Genomic DNA, 15,751 nt, shown 5'->3' with positions numbered 1-15,751 from the left:
TGGTGGGGATATCTGAAACGTGGCTGGATGAGAGCCATGACTGGGCTGTTAACTTGCAGGGTTATAGTCTGTTCAGAAATGACTGTACAGATAAGCGAGGGGGTGGGGTGTGTCTATATGTAAAATCGTCCTTAAAACCCATCCTGCGTGATAATATAGGTGAATTTAATGAAAATGTAGAATCCCTGTGGGTGGAGACAAGGGGAGGGGGAAAAAAATAAATAAATTACTGATAGGGGTTTGTTATAAATCTCCAAAAATAATGGAAGCAATGGAGAATATCCTCATAAAGCAAATAGATGAAGGAGAAGTCATTATTATGGGGGACTTCAACTACCCTGAAATAGATTGGGGAACAGAAACCTGCAGTTCCAGCAAAGGTAATCGGTTTTTGACAACTATGAGAGACAATTACCTTTCACAACTGGTTCAGGACCCAACAAGAAGGGGGGCACTGCTAGACCTAATATTAACCAACAGGCCAGACCGCATAGCAAATGTGAGGGTTGGGGGTCACTTGGGAAATAGTGATCACAAAATAATAAGTTTTCATGTATCCTTTAAAAAGATGTGTAGTAGAGGGGTTACAAGGACACTAAACTTCAGGAGGGCAAATTTCCAACGGATGAGAGAGGATCTTGGTGCAATTAACTGGGACAATATCCTGATACATAAAAATACACAAAGAAAATGGGAGACGTTTATTAGCATCCTGGATAGGACCTGTGCACAGTATATACCGTATGGGAATAAACATACTAGAAATAGGAGGAAACCAATATGGCTAAATAGAGCTGTAAGGGGCGCAATAAGTGACAAAAAGAAAGCATTTAGAGAATTAAAGGAAGTAGGTAGTGATGAGGCATTAAATAAATACAGAAAATTAAATAAATTCTGTAAAAAGCAAATCAAGGCAGCAAAGATTGAGACAGAGAGACTCATTGCCAGAGAGAATAAAAAAAATCCCAAAATATTCTTTAACTACATAAATAGTAAGAAACTAAAAAATGATAGTGTTGGCCCCCTTAAAAATAGTCTGGGTGAAATGGTGGATGAGGATGAGGAAAAAGCCAATATGCTAAATGACTTTTTTTCATCAATATTTACAAAAGAAAATCCCATGGCAGACAAAATGACTAGTGATAAAAATTCCCAATTAAATGTCACCTGCTTAACCCAGCAGGAAGTGCGGCGGCGTCTAAAAATCACTAAAATTGACAAATCTCCGGGCCCGGATGGGATACACCCTCGAGTATTGCAGGAATTAAGTACAGTCATTGATAGACCATTATTTTTAATCTTTAAAGACTCCATAATAACAGGGTCTGTACCACAGGACTGGCGTATAGCAAATGTGGTGCCAGTATTCAAAAAGGGGACAAAAACTGAACTCGGAAATTATAGGCCAGTAAGCTTAACCTCTACTGTGGGTAAAATCCTGGAGTGCATTCTAAGGGATGCTATACTGGAGTATCTGAAGAGGAATAACCTCATGACCCAGTATCAGCACGGGTTTACTAGGGACCATTCATGTCAGACTAATTTGATCAGTTTCTATGAAGAGGTAAGTTCCGGACTGGACCAAGGGAACCCAGTGGATGTAGTGTATATGGACTTTTCAAAAGCTTTTGATACGGTGCCATACAAAAGGTTGATACATAAAATGAGAATAATGGGGATAGGGGAAAATATGTGTAAGTGGGTTGAGAGCTGGCTCAGGGATAGGAAACAAAGGGTGGTTATTAATGGAGCACACTCGGACTGGGTAGCGGTTAGCAGTGGGGTACCACAGGGGTCAGTATTGGGCCCTCTTCTTTTTAACATATTTATTAATGACCTTGTAGGGGGCATTCAGAGTAGAATTTCAATATTTGCAGATTACACTAAACTCTGCAGGGTAATTAATACAGGGGGGACAATTTTATATTACAGGATGATTTATGTAAACTAGAAGCTTGGGCTGATAAATGGCAAATGATCTTTAATGGGGATAAATGTAAGGTCATGCACTTGGGTAGAAGTAATAAGATGTATAATTATGTGCTTAATTCTTAAACTCTGAGCAAAACCGTCAATGAAAAAGACCTGGGTGTATGGGTGGATGACAAACTCATATTCAGTGGCCAGTGTCATGCAGCTGCTACAAAGGCAAATAAAATAATGGGATGCATTAAAAGAGGCATAGATGCTCATGAGGAGAACATAATTTACCTCTATACAAGTCACTAGTTCAACCACATTTAGAATACTGTGCACAGTTCTGGTCTCCGGTGTATAAGAAAGACATAGCTGAACTGGAGCGGGTGCAGAGAAGAGCAACCAAGGTTATTAGAGGACTGGGGGGTCTGCAATACCAAGATAGGTTATTACACTTGGGGCTATTTAGTTTGGAAAAACGAAGACTAAGGGGTGATCTTATTTTATTGTATAAATATATGAGGGGACAGTACAAAGACCTTTCTGATGATCTTTTTAATCATAGACCTGAAACAGGGACAAGGGGGCATCCTCTACGTTTGCAGGAAAAAAGGTTTAAGCATAATAACAGACGCAGATTCTTTACTGTAAGAGCAGTGAGACTATGGAACTCTCTGCTGTATGATGTTGTAATGAGTGATTCATTACTTAAATTTAAGAGGGGACTGGATACATTTCTGGAAAAGTATAATGTTACAGGGTATATACACTAGATTCCTTGATAGGGCGTTGATCCAGGGAACTAGTCTGATTGCCGTATGTGGAGTCGGGAAGGAATTTTTTTTCCCCAAGGTTGAGCTTACTTTTTGCCACATGGGTTTTTTCTGCCTTCCTCTGGATCAACATGTTAGGGCATGTTAGGTTAGGCTATGGGTTGAACTAGATGGACTTATAGTCTTCCTTGAACGTTAATAACTATGTAACTATGTAACTTTGTACGTCTACCAGCTTTCACGGGTTTCTCTGGCCTTGACCATTTGATCAATGTAAATGGATCCGGGCTTGGTTGGTGCCATGGAAGAGTTGCTGGCCATTGGTGCAAGCTGGCAGAAATAAGAGTCATCAAGTAGGGGTTGAAATCAAAGTCAGGGACAGAAACAGAATAAAAATTTTAAAATCAAAATATGAGCCAGAAATCTGGAATCAATACTAGCACAACAAGAGCAGGAAACAGAGATGTAAACCAGGTCAAGAAGAACTTATAACTGGCAAGGAGACAGGGACTCAGAGAATTAAGTAGGGTTCACCCTGCCCTAGGCTCTCAGAAGGAAATAATTAAAAAGACAATTAACCCCCAAATTATCTGCGGGACAGCACCACAAGTCCCAAAGAATTAAACAGAAGAGTCTTGTTGTCAAGCGCATTGGACTTGAGTGAAAACAAGGAGGTAGGTAGCAATTTGGATGCTACAGTGCCATTACTTTACTATCTATAGTGCTCAGACAGTGATCTGTAGGTGAGCTTTGTGATTTCAACTATACATCAAGTCATCTCCAGCAGTAGGGAAGACAGCCAGGTTCAAAGGATCTGGATTTTCTGCACATCCCTTATCCTATATGCAAATAAGGCATAAAGTGCTCTGGGTGTGACACAGCACTTCCCAAGTAATTGTCTGCCGAGGTTCTTTTATTAGACTCTTTATCTTGATATCGCATTGCCAGTGACGTTAGGTGCCAGGCAAGGATATCAGACAGTGAGTTTCACCCCTTGAGAAAGGCATCTGCCGAAACGTGCGTCGGGGTGGACAGGAGCTAGGTGCATATCTATTTACACCATTCGATTTACGGGTATGTACAACCACATGTGTGCGTATGTATGCTTGACATCCTATGTCAGTACTGTATTGTAAATATTTTGTTGGACTACTCATGTACTGTACATCTAAGGCTGGTACTGACAATACTGCCACTAGTAGATACTATTATGTGCACCCACTCGTGTTCCTTTTTTACGTGCTGAGGGTGTCATGGGGGATCCTCTCTCTGCCGTTTTATACCTGTTGCTATTAATAAAGCTTTTTGTGATTTGCATATAATGGGACTGCTTCTTTATGGGTTTTTGGTCATGTTGAAAATGCAGTTTGTCTGGTACGGTCCTATCCAGTCTTATTACTCTCTGATAAATCACTCATTATTGTGATTGTTACTATATAATTGACTGGCATGCTTTCCATTAAGTATCTTTGGTCAATCAAGATAAAGAGGCTGGTGATGTGCCGAAAAACAACCTCAGGAGGCAAAGGCTGAGGAAGTGCTGTCATTAACATCTCATTTGCATATATATATTAAAATGCTAATTACTTGGGAATGCAGCAACAGATAGAAGATTTAAAAGTTATAGATGGATTCACATTTCAAAGACCTGCATGCCCATATATGCAGCTTTGGTAAGTTGATCTGACAGTTTTTTTAATGGAGCAGGCATCAATTTTGGGTGGATAAGAATGGCTTACATTTAATGCTCTGAACGTCACATGAAAAATGTTTGATACCAGTATAATGATCGATACCAGTATAAACTCCTCAAATACAATTTTAAAAGAGTTTGCTTTGCACATGTAGATACTGCACAGCGGTATCTAAAAAGAAATTTCAAGGATTTGACACTTCTGAAAAGGAAGAAAGAAGAAAGTGCTATGGTATTTGCTTGAGCAGCCTGATAATTATAAAGTATGTGCACATATGGTGCAGCTCTTATATACTGTACATGTAATAGAAGTGTATGTGTAAGTACTGATCGATACGGTACGTGCATACTGCTGTCATGCAAGTGAAGAAGTATTACGTTGTAACACAATGTCTATTTGTCCTAGTCATAGGGCTTGTTTATTAGGATGTTTTATATGTGATCATTTTTAGGGAAAGTCCTCCACTATATCAGCGTGGTCTCTTACTGTACGGATCTCCCATGTAAGAAGACAGTTAAGCCAGTAAAAACGCTGAGCCAATTTGCTAATTTGGCCGGCATAAGGCCTTTTTAATCCTTATCATGCTAAACAGAAAATCTCATTTGGGCTGTAGCAGCTTCCACTTTATGAAAGCCACGTCTGTACTGCAGCGGGAAGCCAATATCCATGATAATAGCTACTGCCTAGCACTAGGAAACCAGCAGAACCATTTTGTCACACAAAGATAATAAAGATGCATTTCTTAATTTTATTTTTGTTACATGTTTGTAAAATCTGCGACTAGTATGAAGGTATAATACAACACCAACAGATTTCTATGCCGCCCTACTCTACACTTCTTTAAGTCTCTCAATTATACATAAAGGTATAAGGATCTTTAATTTTGTACCATGTTCCACTGAATGCCACATCTCTACAGTATAAGGCTACTTTCACACTAGCGTTGGGCTCGGCCCGTCGCAGTGCGTAGGGCCGAGGTTACCGACGCTAGCGTTGTTTGCGCCGCACAACGGGTGCAGCGGATGCTGATTTTCATTGCATCCGCTGCCCCATTGTGAGGTGCGGGGAGGTGGGGGAGGAGTTCCGGCCACGCATGCGCGGTCGGAAAAAGCGGTCCGTCGGCAGCAAAAAATGTTACATGTAGCGTTTTTTGCTCCCGACGGTCCGCCAAAGCATGATGCATCCGTCGCACGACGAATGCGACGTGTGGCAATGCGTCGCAATGCGTTGTCAATACAAATCTATGGGGAAAAAACGCATCCTGCAAGCACTTTTGCAGGATGCGCTTTTTCTGCAAAACGACGCATTGTGACGGATTGCAGTTAACGCTAGTGTGAAAGTAGCCTAATACACCGCCATACTGAATGCCTGTGTTTGCAAGGCTCAGTGCATAGTATGCAGGGGTGTGCATTAGACCCTAAAGGGGTATTCCCTAATTTAACATTTAAGACATTTTTATAGAATATGCCAAAAGTGTATGATAGCTGCGGGTCCATCCAGGGTCAAGAACACAAGGTCACCCAACCTGCTGCAGCATACAGGCAGGCAATGACCTTGCAATTTACTTCTAAAGGCACATGTAGTGTGTTCGTAGGAAAAGCACTGCATAAAATACATGCATTTTGCCATGTTTTTCTGTGAGTTTTTACTTGAGTTGAATAAATGAAAAATGTTGCAAAACTGCTGAAAGAATTGAGATGCTGTAGCTATAACCCCTTAGTGACAGAGCCAATTTTGTCCTTAATGACCAAGCCGGTTTTTACAATTCTGTCACTTTATGAAGTTATAGCTCTGGAACGCTTCAATGGATGCCACTGATTCTGAGATTATTTTTTTGTGACATATTGTATTTCATGTTAGTGGTAAAATCCTTTGATATTACTTGCGTTTATTTATGAAAAAACTTAAATTTGACAAACATTTAGAACATTTTGCAACTTTTAATTTTTGTGCCCTTAAATCAGAGAGTCATAACGCACAAAATAGTTAATAAATAACATTTCCCACATGTCTCCTTTACATCAGCACAATTTTGGAAACATTTTTTTTTTTTAGGAAATTATAAGGGTTAAAAGTTGACCTGCGATTTCTCATTTTTCCAACAAAATTTACAAAACCATTATTTTAGGGACCACCTCACATTTAAAGTGAGTTTGGGGTATCAATATGACAGAAAATACCCCAAAGTGACACCATTCTAAAAAGCTGCACCCCTCAAGGTGCTCAAAACCACAGTCAAGAAGTTTATTAACCCTTCAGGTGCTTCACGAGAACTAAAGCAATGTGGAAGAAAAAAATCAACATTTTACTTTTTTGACAAAAAATTTACTTTGGAACCAAATTTTTTTAGTTTCACAAGGGTATCAGGAGAAAATGGACGACAAAATTTATTGTGCAATTTCTCCTCAGTACGCCGATACCCCGTATGTGGGGGAAAGCCATTGTTTGGGAACATTTGCAGGGCTCAGAAGGGAGGGCGCACCGTTTGACTTTTTGAACGCAAAATTGGCTGGAATCAAAGGCAGGGGCCATGTCGCGTTTGGAGACCCTTTATGTACCTAAACAGTGGAAACCACCAATTCTAACTTCAACTCTAACACAGTCCTACCCTTGACCCTAATCCCAACCCTAACCCCAACTCCAACACCACACTAACCCCAACTGTAACCCCAACACAATCGTAACCCCAACACAACCGTATCCTCAACACAACCATATCCCCAACACAACCCTAACCCCAACATAGCCCTAACTCCAACCCTAACCCCAACACCACAACCCTAACCCCAACCCTAGACCCAACCCTAACCTTAGCCAAACCCTAACCCTAGCCCAACCCTAACCCTAGCTCTAACCCTAGCCCCAACCCTAACCCTACCCTAACACTAGCCCCAACTCTAACCCTAGTTCTAACCCCAACCCTAATCCTAACAGTAGCCCCAACCCTAACCCTAATGGAAAAAAACACATTTTTTTAATTCTAATATTTTTACCTAACTAAGGGGGTGATGAAGGGAGTTTAATTTACTATTTTTTATTATGATCACTGTCAAAGAGATCTAAATGAACCAATAGGAAACATCTCCTATTGTTGTTGGGTGCCGGCCAGCAGATGTCGGGGGGGCGCACTGCGCATGCGCCCACCAGTTTCTTCTGGGTAGATGATATGGAGAGCTGAGGGACAGAGCTGGAGGGTCCAGGGAAGGCAAAGGTAAAGGGGGGGGGCTCAGGAGACCCCATTTCCCTCTCCTCTGGTATGCTAGATCATATCAGAGGAGAGAGAAATAAATGGGAAATCTGACTTTTTTTGCGGTCACCGTTATTCACCCAATACACTGGGTACAGTAAAAACCAACCCACATCATGTTCTCACGGGTCTCAGCTACCTTTGGTAGCTGAGAACCTGAAGATTTTCTGATGCTGGGGGGCGCTATACCCTTATTTCTCAGCGTTGTTACAAAGTGGCACTGAGGAATAAGTACACCTAACTGCTGCCGTTAAAAGGTGTATGTGCCTATTCACACTAGTCTGGATGTGCCAGTCAGTTTTTTGTCTTCAGTTAAAAGGTGTATCGGCGGTCATTAAGGGGTTAGAAAAATGCTTTGAAGGCTCAAATCTGCAAGGAAAAAAACGCAATGTGTGAATAAGCCTTAAACTACTAAGCCAAACAGCTGAGCTGTTCAACTGATTCAATTTGTTCATTCATTTATGGTGCCAACGCTCAGGCAACAGGTTGGTTATACAATTTGCTTCCCATTGAAAATAGATAAATGTATAATTGCCTTGAACACTATTCATTTTATTATATAAGTGAGAAAAAATCCCAGGGAAAGCTGGGTGGAGGTGGAAGTTGCAAACAGATTCAATATTGTTGAGTTCAATTTTATCGGACTAGCTAGCAAGGGAGAAGAAAAAAGTGAAAAATCTGTTTTTTCACCACCCCTTTCCTGGCATGAGAGACGAAATACATACATACAGAAAAACAATATTATTAAAGGGAATCTGTGAGCAGGATTTCACCCCCCAAACTATCTATATGTGAATGTAGCTCTTTCAAAGACAATTCCAGCAATACCCTTACATAAGCAGTCCTTTCCCCATTATTGAGAAATCAGGGTTTGAATTGATATGTGTCACAGCGGTAACTCGATCACAGCGCCATGCAACTCACTGCGTTTGCCGCTCTGCTCCTTCCCATGTCAGGCTGCCGGGCTGAGTCCTCATGCGGCACTTCCAACTTTGCTGCATATTCATGCTGTCTCCGCATCGCTATAAGTAGGCGCGACCAGATCCTGTGCTGCCTGTCCCAACCTCGGACCGTCTGATTGTGCTTCAGTATCGCAATCATGTACTTCACATACTTGCTTTGACCCATGGGTCAGATGCTGCAGGTCCGGGGACTACCCTGGAGTGACACCTCGTGACTTGCAGCCAAGCCTATCCTAACCATCAAAGGCTCTAGAGGAAATCAGGCATTCGCTTAGTAAAGCCCCTCCATGGTAAGCCCGGCCCATGGCACAGTAGGTCAACACCCATCGTCGTCACATATGTAAATCAGGCTGTAGATCTGAAGTCTCTGTCACTCTAGATCTATTCCCCACCACCTCCTCCTTGACTGATGTAATGGGAGTGGTGGATTCACTGTGCCATGGTTCGAGGAGAGCCTGGAGGGGCATTTTTTGTGAGCACCTGACTCTTTACTACAGTCCCAAATGGTGGAGTTAGACTTGGCTCCCGATGGACAACAGGTGCTATTTCAGGGCAGCAGCTGACCCCAATGGGACATATAGCTGGAACTGAGAGTACAGCTTATACAGGCAGGCATGGCAGAAACCCAGGAACCACAGATGCAAATGGGTATACTGAAGCACTGACAAGTGCAGGTAGGTCTGGCTGATATATACACCGTGCTCCAAATTATTATGCAAATTGGATTTAAGTGTCATAAAGATTTAATTGTTTTGTTTTTCAAATAAACTCCTGGATGGAATTGTGTCACAGGGCTCAATGGATCACTGAAATCAATCTTAAACACATGTGATAATTAGTTTTCCAGGTGATTCTAATTAAAGGAGAACTACTAAAAAATTATGTTCCACATTATTAAGCAGGCCACAGTTTTTAGGTAACATGGGAAAGAAAAAGGATCTCTCTGCTGCTGAAAAGCATCAAATAGTGCAATGCCTTGGTCAAGGGATGAAAACATTAGCTATTTCCTGAAAACGTAAGCATGGTCATCGTACTGATAAGGGATTTGTGGCTGAATCTGAGCACAGACATGTTCGTGCTGATAAAGACATAATGAGGAAGGTTTCTGCCAGGCAAGTTCTTTGGACTAAGAGAGCAGCTGCTAAAAAGCCATTACAAACCAGCAAACAGATATTTGAAGCTGCTGGTGCCTCTGGAGCCCCTCGAACCTCAAGGTATAGGATCCTTCAAAGGCTTGCTGTGGTTCATAAACCTGCTATTCGGCCACCCCTAAACAGTGTTCACAAGCAGAAACGGTTGCAGTGGGCCCAGACAGTACAGACCAAAAGTTTGGACACACCTTCTCATTTAAAGATTTTTCTGTATTTTCATGACTATGAAAATTGTACATTCACACTGAAGGCATCAAAACTATGAATTAACACATGTGGAATTATATACTTAACAAAAAAGTGTGTTAATTCATAGTTTTGATGCCTTCAGTGTGAATGTACAATTTTTATAGTCATAAAAATACAAAAAAATCTTTAAATGAGAAGGTGTGTCCAAACTTTTGGTCTGTACTGTACATGAAGACTAGTTTTCAAACAGTCTTGTTTACTGATTAGTGTCGAGCAACCCTGGATGGTCCAGATGGATGGCATAGTGGATGGTTGGTGGATGGCCACCATGAGCCAGCAAGGCTGCGATGTCAGCAAGGAGGTGGAGGAGTCTGTTATGAACAGGTGATTCAGAACCACAATGGACCTAGTGGTTAAGAGCACACAAAGTGACCTGATAGTTACTAACATAGGACGAGCTCTGAGACGTGGGAACTCTGCTGACCGCAATCCCTAATCCTATCATACCACACTAGAGGTAGCCGTGGAGCGCTCCTGACCAAAAACCTAGGCGCCTCGGGCACAGCCTGAGAAACTAGCTAGCCCTGAAGATAGAAAAATAAGCCTACCTTGCCTCAGAGAAATTCCCCAAAGGAAAAGGCAGCCCCCCACATATAATGACTGTGAGTAAGATGAAAATACAAACACAGAGATGAAATAGATTTTAGCAAAGTGAGGCCCGACTTACTGAATAGACCGAGGATAGGAAAGATAGCTTTGCGGTCAGCACAAAAACCTACAAACAACCACGCAGAGGGGGCAAAAAAGACCCTCCGCACCGACTAACGGTACGGAGGTGCTCCCTCTGCGTCTCAGAGCTTCCAACAAGCAAGAAAAACCAATATAGCAAGCTGGACAGAAAATATAGCAAACAAAAGTAACACAAGCAAAACTTAGCTTATGCAGGGCAGACAGGCCACAAGAACGATCCAGGAGAGAGCAAGACCAATACTGGAACATAGACTGGAGGCCAGGAACAAAGAACTAGGTGGAGTTAACTAGAGCAGCACCTAACGACTTAACCTCGTCACCTGAGGAAGGAAACTCAGAAGCCGCAGCCCCACTCACATCCACCAGAGGAAGCTCATAGACAGAACCAGCCGAAGTACCACTCATGACCACAGGAGGGAGCTTGACCACAGAATTCACAACAGGAGTCATGTTTTGGGCCGCAATCATGGGGAAACAGCTGGTAGGGCCCTTTAAGGTTCCTGAAAGTCTGAAAATGACCTCCGCAAAGTATATAGAGTTTCTGACTGACAACTTTCTTCCATGGTATAAAAAGCAGAAACGTGCCTTCAGGAGCAAAATCATCTTTCTGCATGACAATGCACCATCTCATGCTGCAAATAATACCTCTGAGTCATTGGCTGCTATGGGCATAAAAGGAGATAAACTCATGATGTGGCCACCATCTTCCCCTGACCTCAACCCTATAGAGAACCTTTGGAGTATCATCAAGCAAAAGATCTATGAGGGTGAGAGGCAGTTCACATCAAAACAGCAGCTCTGGGAAGCTATTCTGACTTCATGCAAAGAAATACAAGCAGAAACTCTCCAAAAACTCAATGTTCAATGGATGTAAGAATTTTGGAAGGTGATATCAAAGAAGGGTTCCTAACATGTAACTTGGCCTGTTAAGATGTTTTGGAGTTAAATAGCTTTTTTGTTCAGTGAATGTGACCTCCTAATGCTGCCAATTCCACAAATGAGCATTTTCAGTTCTTTAAAACATATCAAATGTATAGAAATTCTACTGCGCCTAATAATTTGGAACAGTGCATTTTGAGTTTTTATTCATTTTGGAGATTATACTGTAATCATTGGGAAGTTTCTCCAATAAAATTCAATGTATACTCTAACGGGTGATGACTTTTATTACACTGACTGTCATTTGCACCGACTCTTTAGGAAAATCCGAGAAAAATATAATTTGCCTAATAATTTGGAACATGGTGTAGATTGGCACCGCAGGTGCAGGCTGTTTCGGCTGAAATACAGGCTGACAAAGCAGGTACTGGCTGTCATACCGGCCTCCTCTGACGCTGCGGCCGCTTCTCCTATCAGTCCCGCTCTCTCCATTTCTCCTCGCCGCTCTCAGTGTCGCGCCGGTTCCCCGCGTCCTCTTCCTGCTGCTCGGGGATTTCGGCGTGGGGTGCGCGCTCCTCTTTCCTCCCGTCCTGTACCTGCTCCACACATGCGCCTTAGGACGCGGGCGTGCACTTCTTCCTCCAATTAACCATTTCGGATCCTCCCTGCTCCTGTCTTCTCCAATCAGGTACTTCTTTGGGCTATATCACGCCTCGCCTCCATAATGGAGGTGCCTGATTGTTGTGTGCAGTTTGTACCTTCGTTTGGCCCTGTCTGGTTCAGATCCTTTTCTGCTCCGGTCTGGTCTGTTTTCTCAGGCTCATTCTCCTCCTGTCTTCCCTCCGTTTTCCCAGCCTGTCTCCCTTGGTTCGTCCCTTCCTCCCCTCTTGTGAAGGATTACCCCTTCCTCCCACGTCACCAATCCGTGACGTCACTACAAAGGCCCAGCTCTCCGGCGCCCCCTTTGTCTCTCAGGTCAGTAAAGGAACTGCACCTAGAGCAAATGGCCACCGGGGAGACTGCCCTGGTGGCGTGGTTTCCTCATGGAGCTTTGAAATACCGTCTACAGTTTACACTGAGCTCAGCCCGTTAGCATACCAATAGGAACTTTATTCATAGAAAAGGTGGGGGCCAGGAGCGCTCCTAGCTGCCGACCTGAGACCAGGAGACAAAATGGAGTCACGCCAATCTGTAAGTATGCCTGTTCCAAGATGGCGGCTGCTCCCTCATCACACCTCCCTGCTTTAGAGGGCGCTAGGGGGCATCACATTCCTGTGTTCCCCCATGCGCCCTTCCCCACCTTCTCCTTGCCGGGGCAACCCATCAGCATTACTATGGTCTCGGCCTCTCTCTCCCTGAGCCTGTCTCTGCCTCCTCCTCTCTGAGGCTGACTCTGTCCCTCCTCTCTCTTTCTCTCTGAGGCTGTCTCTGCCTCCTCCCCTGTCTCTCTCTGAGGCTATTTCTGCCCCCTCCTCCTTCTCTCTCTGAGGCTGTCTCTGCCCCCTCCTCTCTGAGGCTGTCTCTGCCCCCTCCTCTCTCTCTCTGAGGCTGTCTCTGCCCCCTCCTCCTCTGTCTCTCTCTGAGGCCGTCTCTGCCCCCTCCTCCTTCTCTCTCTCGCTGAGGCTGTCTCTGCCCCCTCCTCCTCTGTCTCTCTCTGAGGCTGTCTCTGCCCCCTCCTCTCTCTCTCTGAGGCTGTCTCTGCCCCCTCCTCCTCTGTCTCTCTCTGAGGCTGTCTCTGCCCCTCCTCTCTCTCTCTGAGGCTGTCTCTGCCCCCTCCTCCTCTGTCTCTCTCTGAGGCTGTCTCTGCCCCCTCCTCTCTCTCTCTGAGGCCGTCTCTGCCCCCTCCTCCTCTGTCTCTCTCTGAGGCTGTCTCTGTCCCCTCCTCCTTCTCTCTCTGAGGCTGTCTCTGCCCCTCCTCCTTATCTCTCTCTGAGGCCGTCTCTGCCCCCTCCCATCTCTCTCTCTCTCTGAGGCTGTCTCTGCCCCCTCCTCCTTCTCTCTCTGAGGCTGTCTCTGCCTCCTCCCCTCTCTTCCTGAGGCGGTCTCTGCCCCCTCCTCTCTCTCTCTCTGAGGCCGTCTCTGCCCCCTCCTCTCTCTCGCTGAGGCTGTCTCTGCCCCCTCCTCCTTCTCTCTCTGAGGCTGTCTCTGCCCCCTCCCCTCTCTCTCTGAGGCTGTCTCTGCCCCCTCCTCCTTCTCTCTCTCTCTCTGAGGCTGCCTCTAACTGTCGGTCCCTGGGCCACGCCTCCGGTGAGCCCTGCTGGACCGATACCCGGTACAGCCGTCCCTGGTCCCAGACCACCCGCTCGCGGTCTGACTCCCCGGGAGGCTGTGCCACCTGCTCCTTAAGAGCTTTCAGGCTAGCATCAGCTTCCAACGCTGCCTGAAATCCCTGACTCGATGTGGCAAGAATGGACGACACTGCCACATCCACCGTCAGCTCCCCGGGATCTGTCTCCTGGCCGCTGTCTGACTCGGCAGCCACTTGGTCAGAGAGGGGGAAGCTGTCGGACCTCTGCAAGGCTCCTTGGGCTCCGGCGCTCCCACTCCTGGTGACAGCGGCCACGACCGCTGTGCCCATGGGTAGCGCCTGCTTCCCCCCGACTCCTGACCAAGTCGCCGGGTCAGGCAGACTTCCCTGCCCTCCTGACATCCCGGGTGTGGGGAACTCCTGCCCTGGGGTCTTACCTGGTGGCTCCTCTCCCGGGACGCCTCCTCCCCCCATGGCCTGTTCCTCTTCCGGCAGGGGCCCTAGACTCAGCAGGCTGGATTCACTTAGGGGCCCTACACTGCCCATAGCAGCCCCTCCCTCCACCTCTGAGCTCTCCCCTACAGTCTCCTCACCTGTCCTCCCTGTGTGTGTGGTGTCAGTGTATGGAGTACCCTCAGGTTTCACTCCCTCCCCCACTGTTGGAGGCACATTCAACACATCAACATTCACAGTAGAGACATGACATTCTTGGGGAGCCGAACTTGGGGGTTCAGTGGCCACATACTGAGACACTAGCCGCCCCAAATCGGTCCCAAGTAATACATTAGCAGGAATATTTGACGTTACTCCCACCTCCCGCATTCCCCTCCCGGCACCCCAGTCCAAAAACACCTTTGCGACAGGCAGCGCCGGTTCCACGCCTCCAATTCCGGAGACGGACAGGGTTCTCCCTGGCACCAAGTCTTGAGGGGACACCACCTCAGGACGTACCAGGGATCGTTCAGCGCCTGTGTCCCGCAGTCCCATGACCGCTGAGCGGCCGATAGTGACGGGTTGGTAATTGTCCAGGGACCTCCCACCACCCCCTCCCACACATAAAACAGTGGACGGTTCCGGGGACAGGGATGGGGGCTTAAGACGCTGGGGACATGCAGCTTTGAAGTGTCCCAGCTGGTTGCAGTGATGACAACGTCTGGGTTCTGCGCCTGGCCTGGAGAGGGCATCAGGGGGGTACACCCCTTGCACTCTGGGGGCTGGGGAAACAGGGGCAGGATTGGGCTTACCCCCTCTCCAGGTGCTGCTGGCTGGCTTCTTCGGCTCAGGCGCCCTGTTATTGGCATACTCATCTGCCAGGGCGGCTGTAGCAGAAGCCCCCTTCGGTTTCCGGTCACGGAGGAACTGCTGGAGGTCCTCTGGGCAGTTCCACAAGAACTGCTCCATGACGAACAGTTCCTGGACCTCCTGGCGGGTGGTGAGCGCTAGACCCGAGGTCCAGTGCTCTGCAGCTCTCAGCAACGCCCGCATGTGGTCGGTCCAGGTGTCCTTTGGGCCCCGCTGCAGGCTCCGGAACTTCTTGCGGTAGGACTCTGGGGTGAGGTTGTAGTGCTGGATCAGCGCCCGCTTGATGCTGCTGTAGTCCTGCTCTGCCCCGGCAGGTAAGTCCCCCAAAACCTCCAGGGACTTACCCCTCAAACGGGGGGTCAGGTATCTTGCTCACTGATCCGGGGCCAGATGGTATTGAAGGCAGGTCCTTTCAAAGGCCAGCAAGAAGGAATCCAGGTCTCCATCCTTCTCAAGCAGAGGGAAGTCCTCGGCCCGGACTTTGGAAGCCCTGGACTCTGGTGGTGCTGGGGCATCCAGCGGGAGCCCGTGTTGAGCCATCTCCAGTCGGTGCTGGCGCTCCGCTGCTCTCTCTGCCGCTGCTTGCTCCGCTGCCCGCTCTGCCACCTCATGGCATTCTGCACGCTCTCGCTCTGCCGC

The sequence above is a fragment of the Ranitomeya imitator genome, chromosome 2 (genome assembly GCF_032444005.1).
Source record: "Ranitomeya imitator isolate aRanImi1 chromosome 2, aRanImi1.pri, whole genome shotgun sequence".
Classification (NCBI taxonomy): domain Eukaryota; kingdom Metazoa; phylum Chordata; class Amphibia; order Anura; family Dendrobatidae; genus Ranitomeya; species Ranitomeya imitator.
This window is presented reverse-complemented; position numbering follows the sequence as displayed.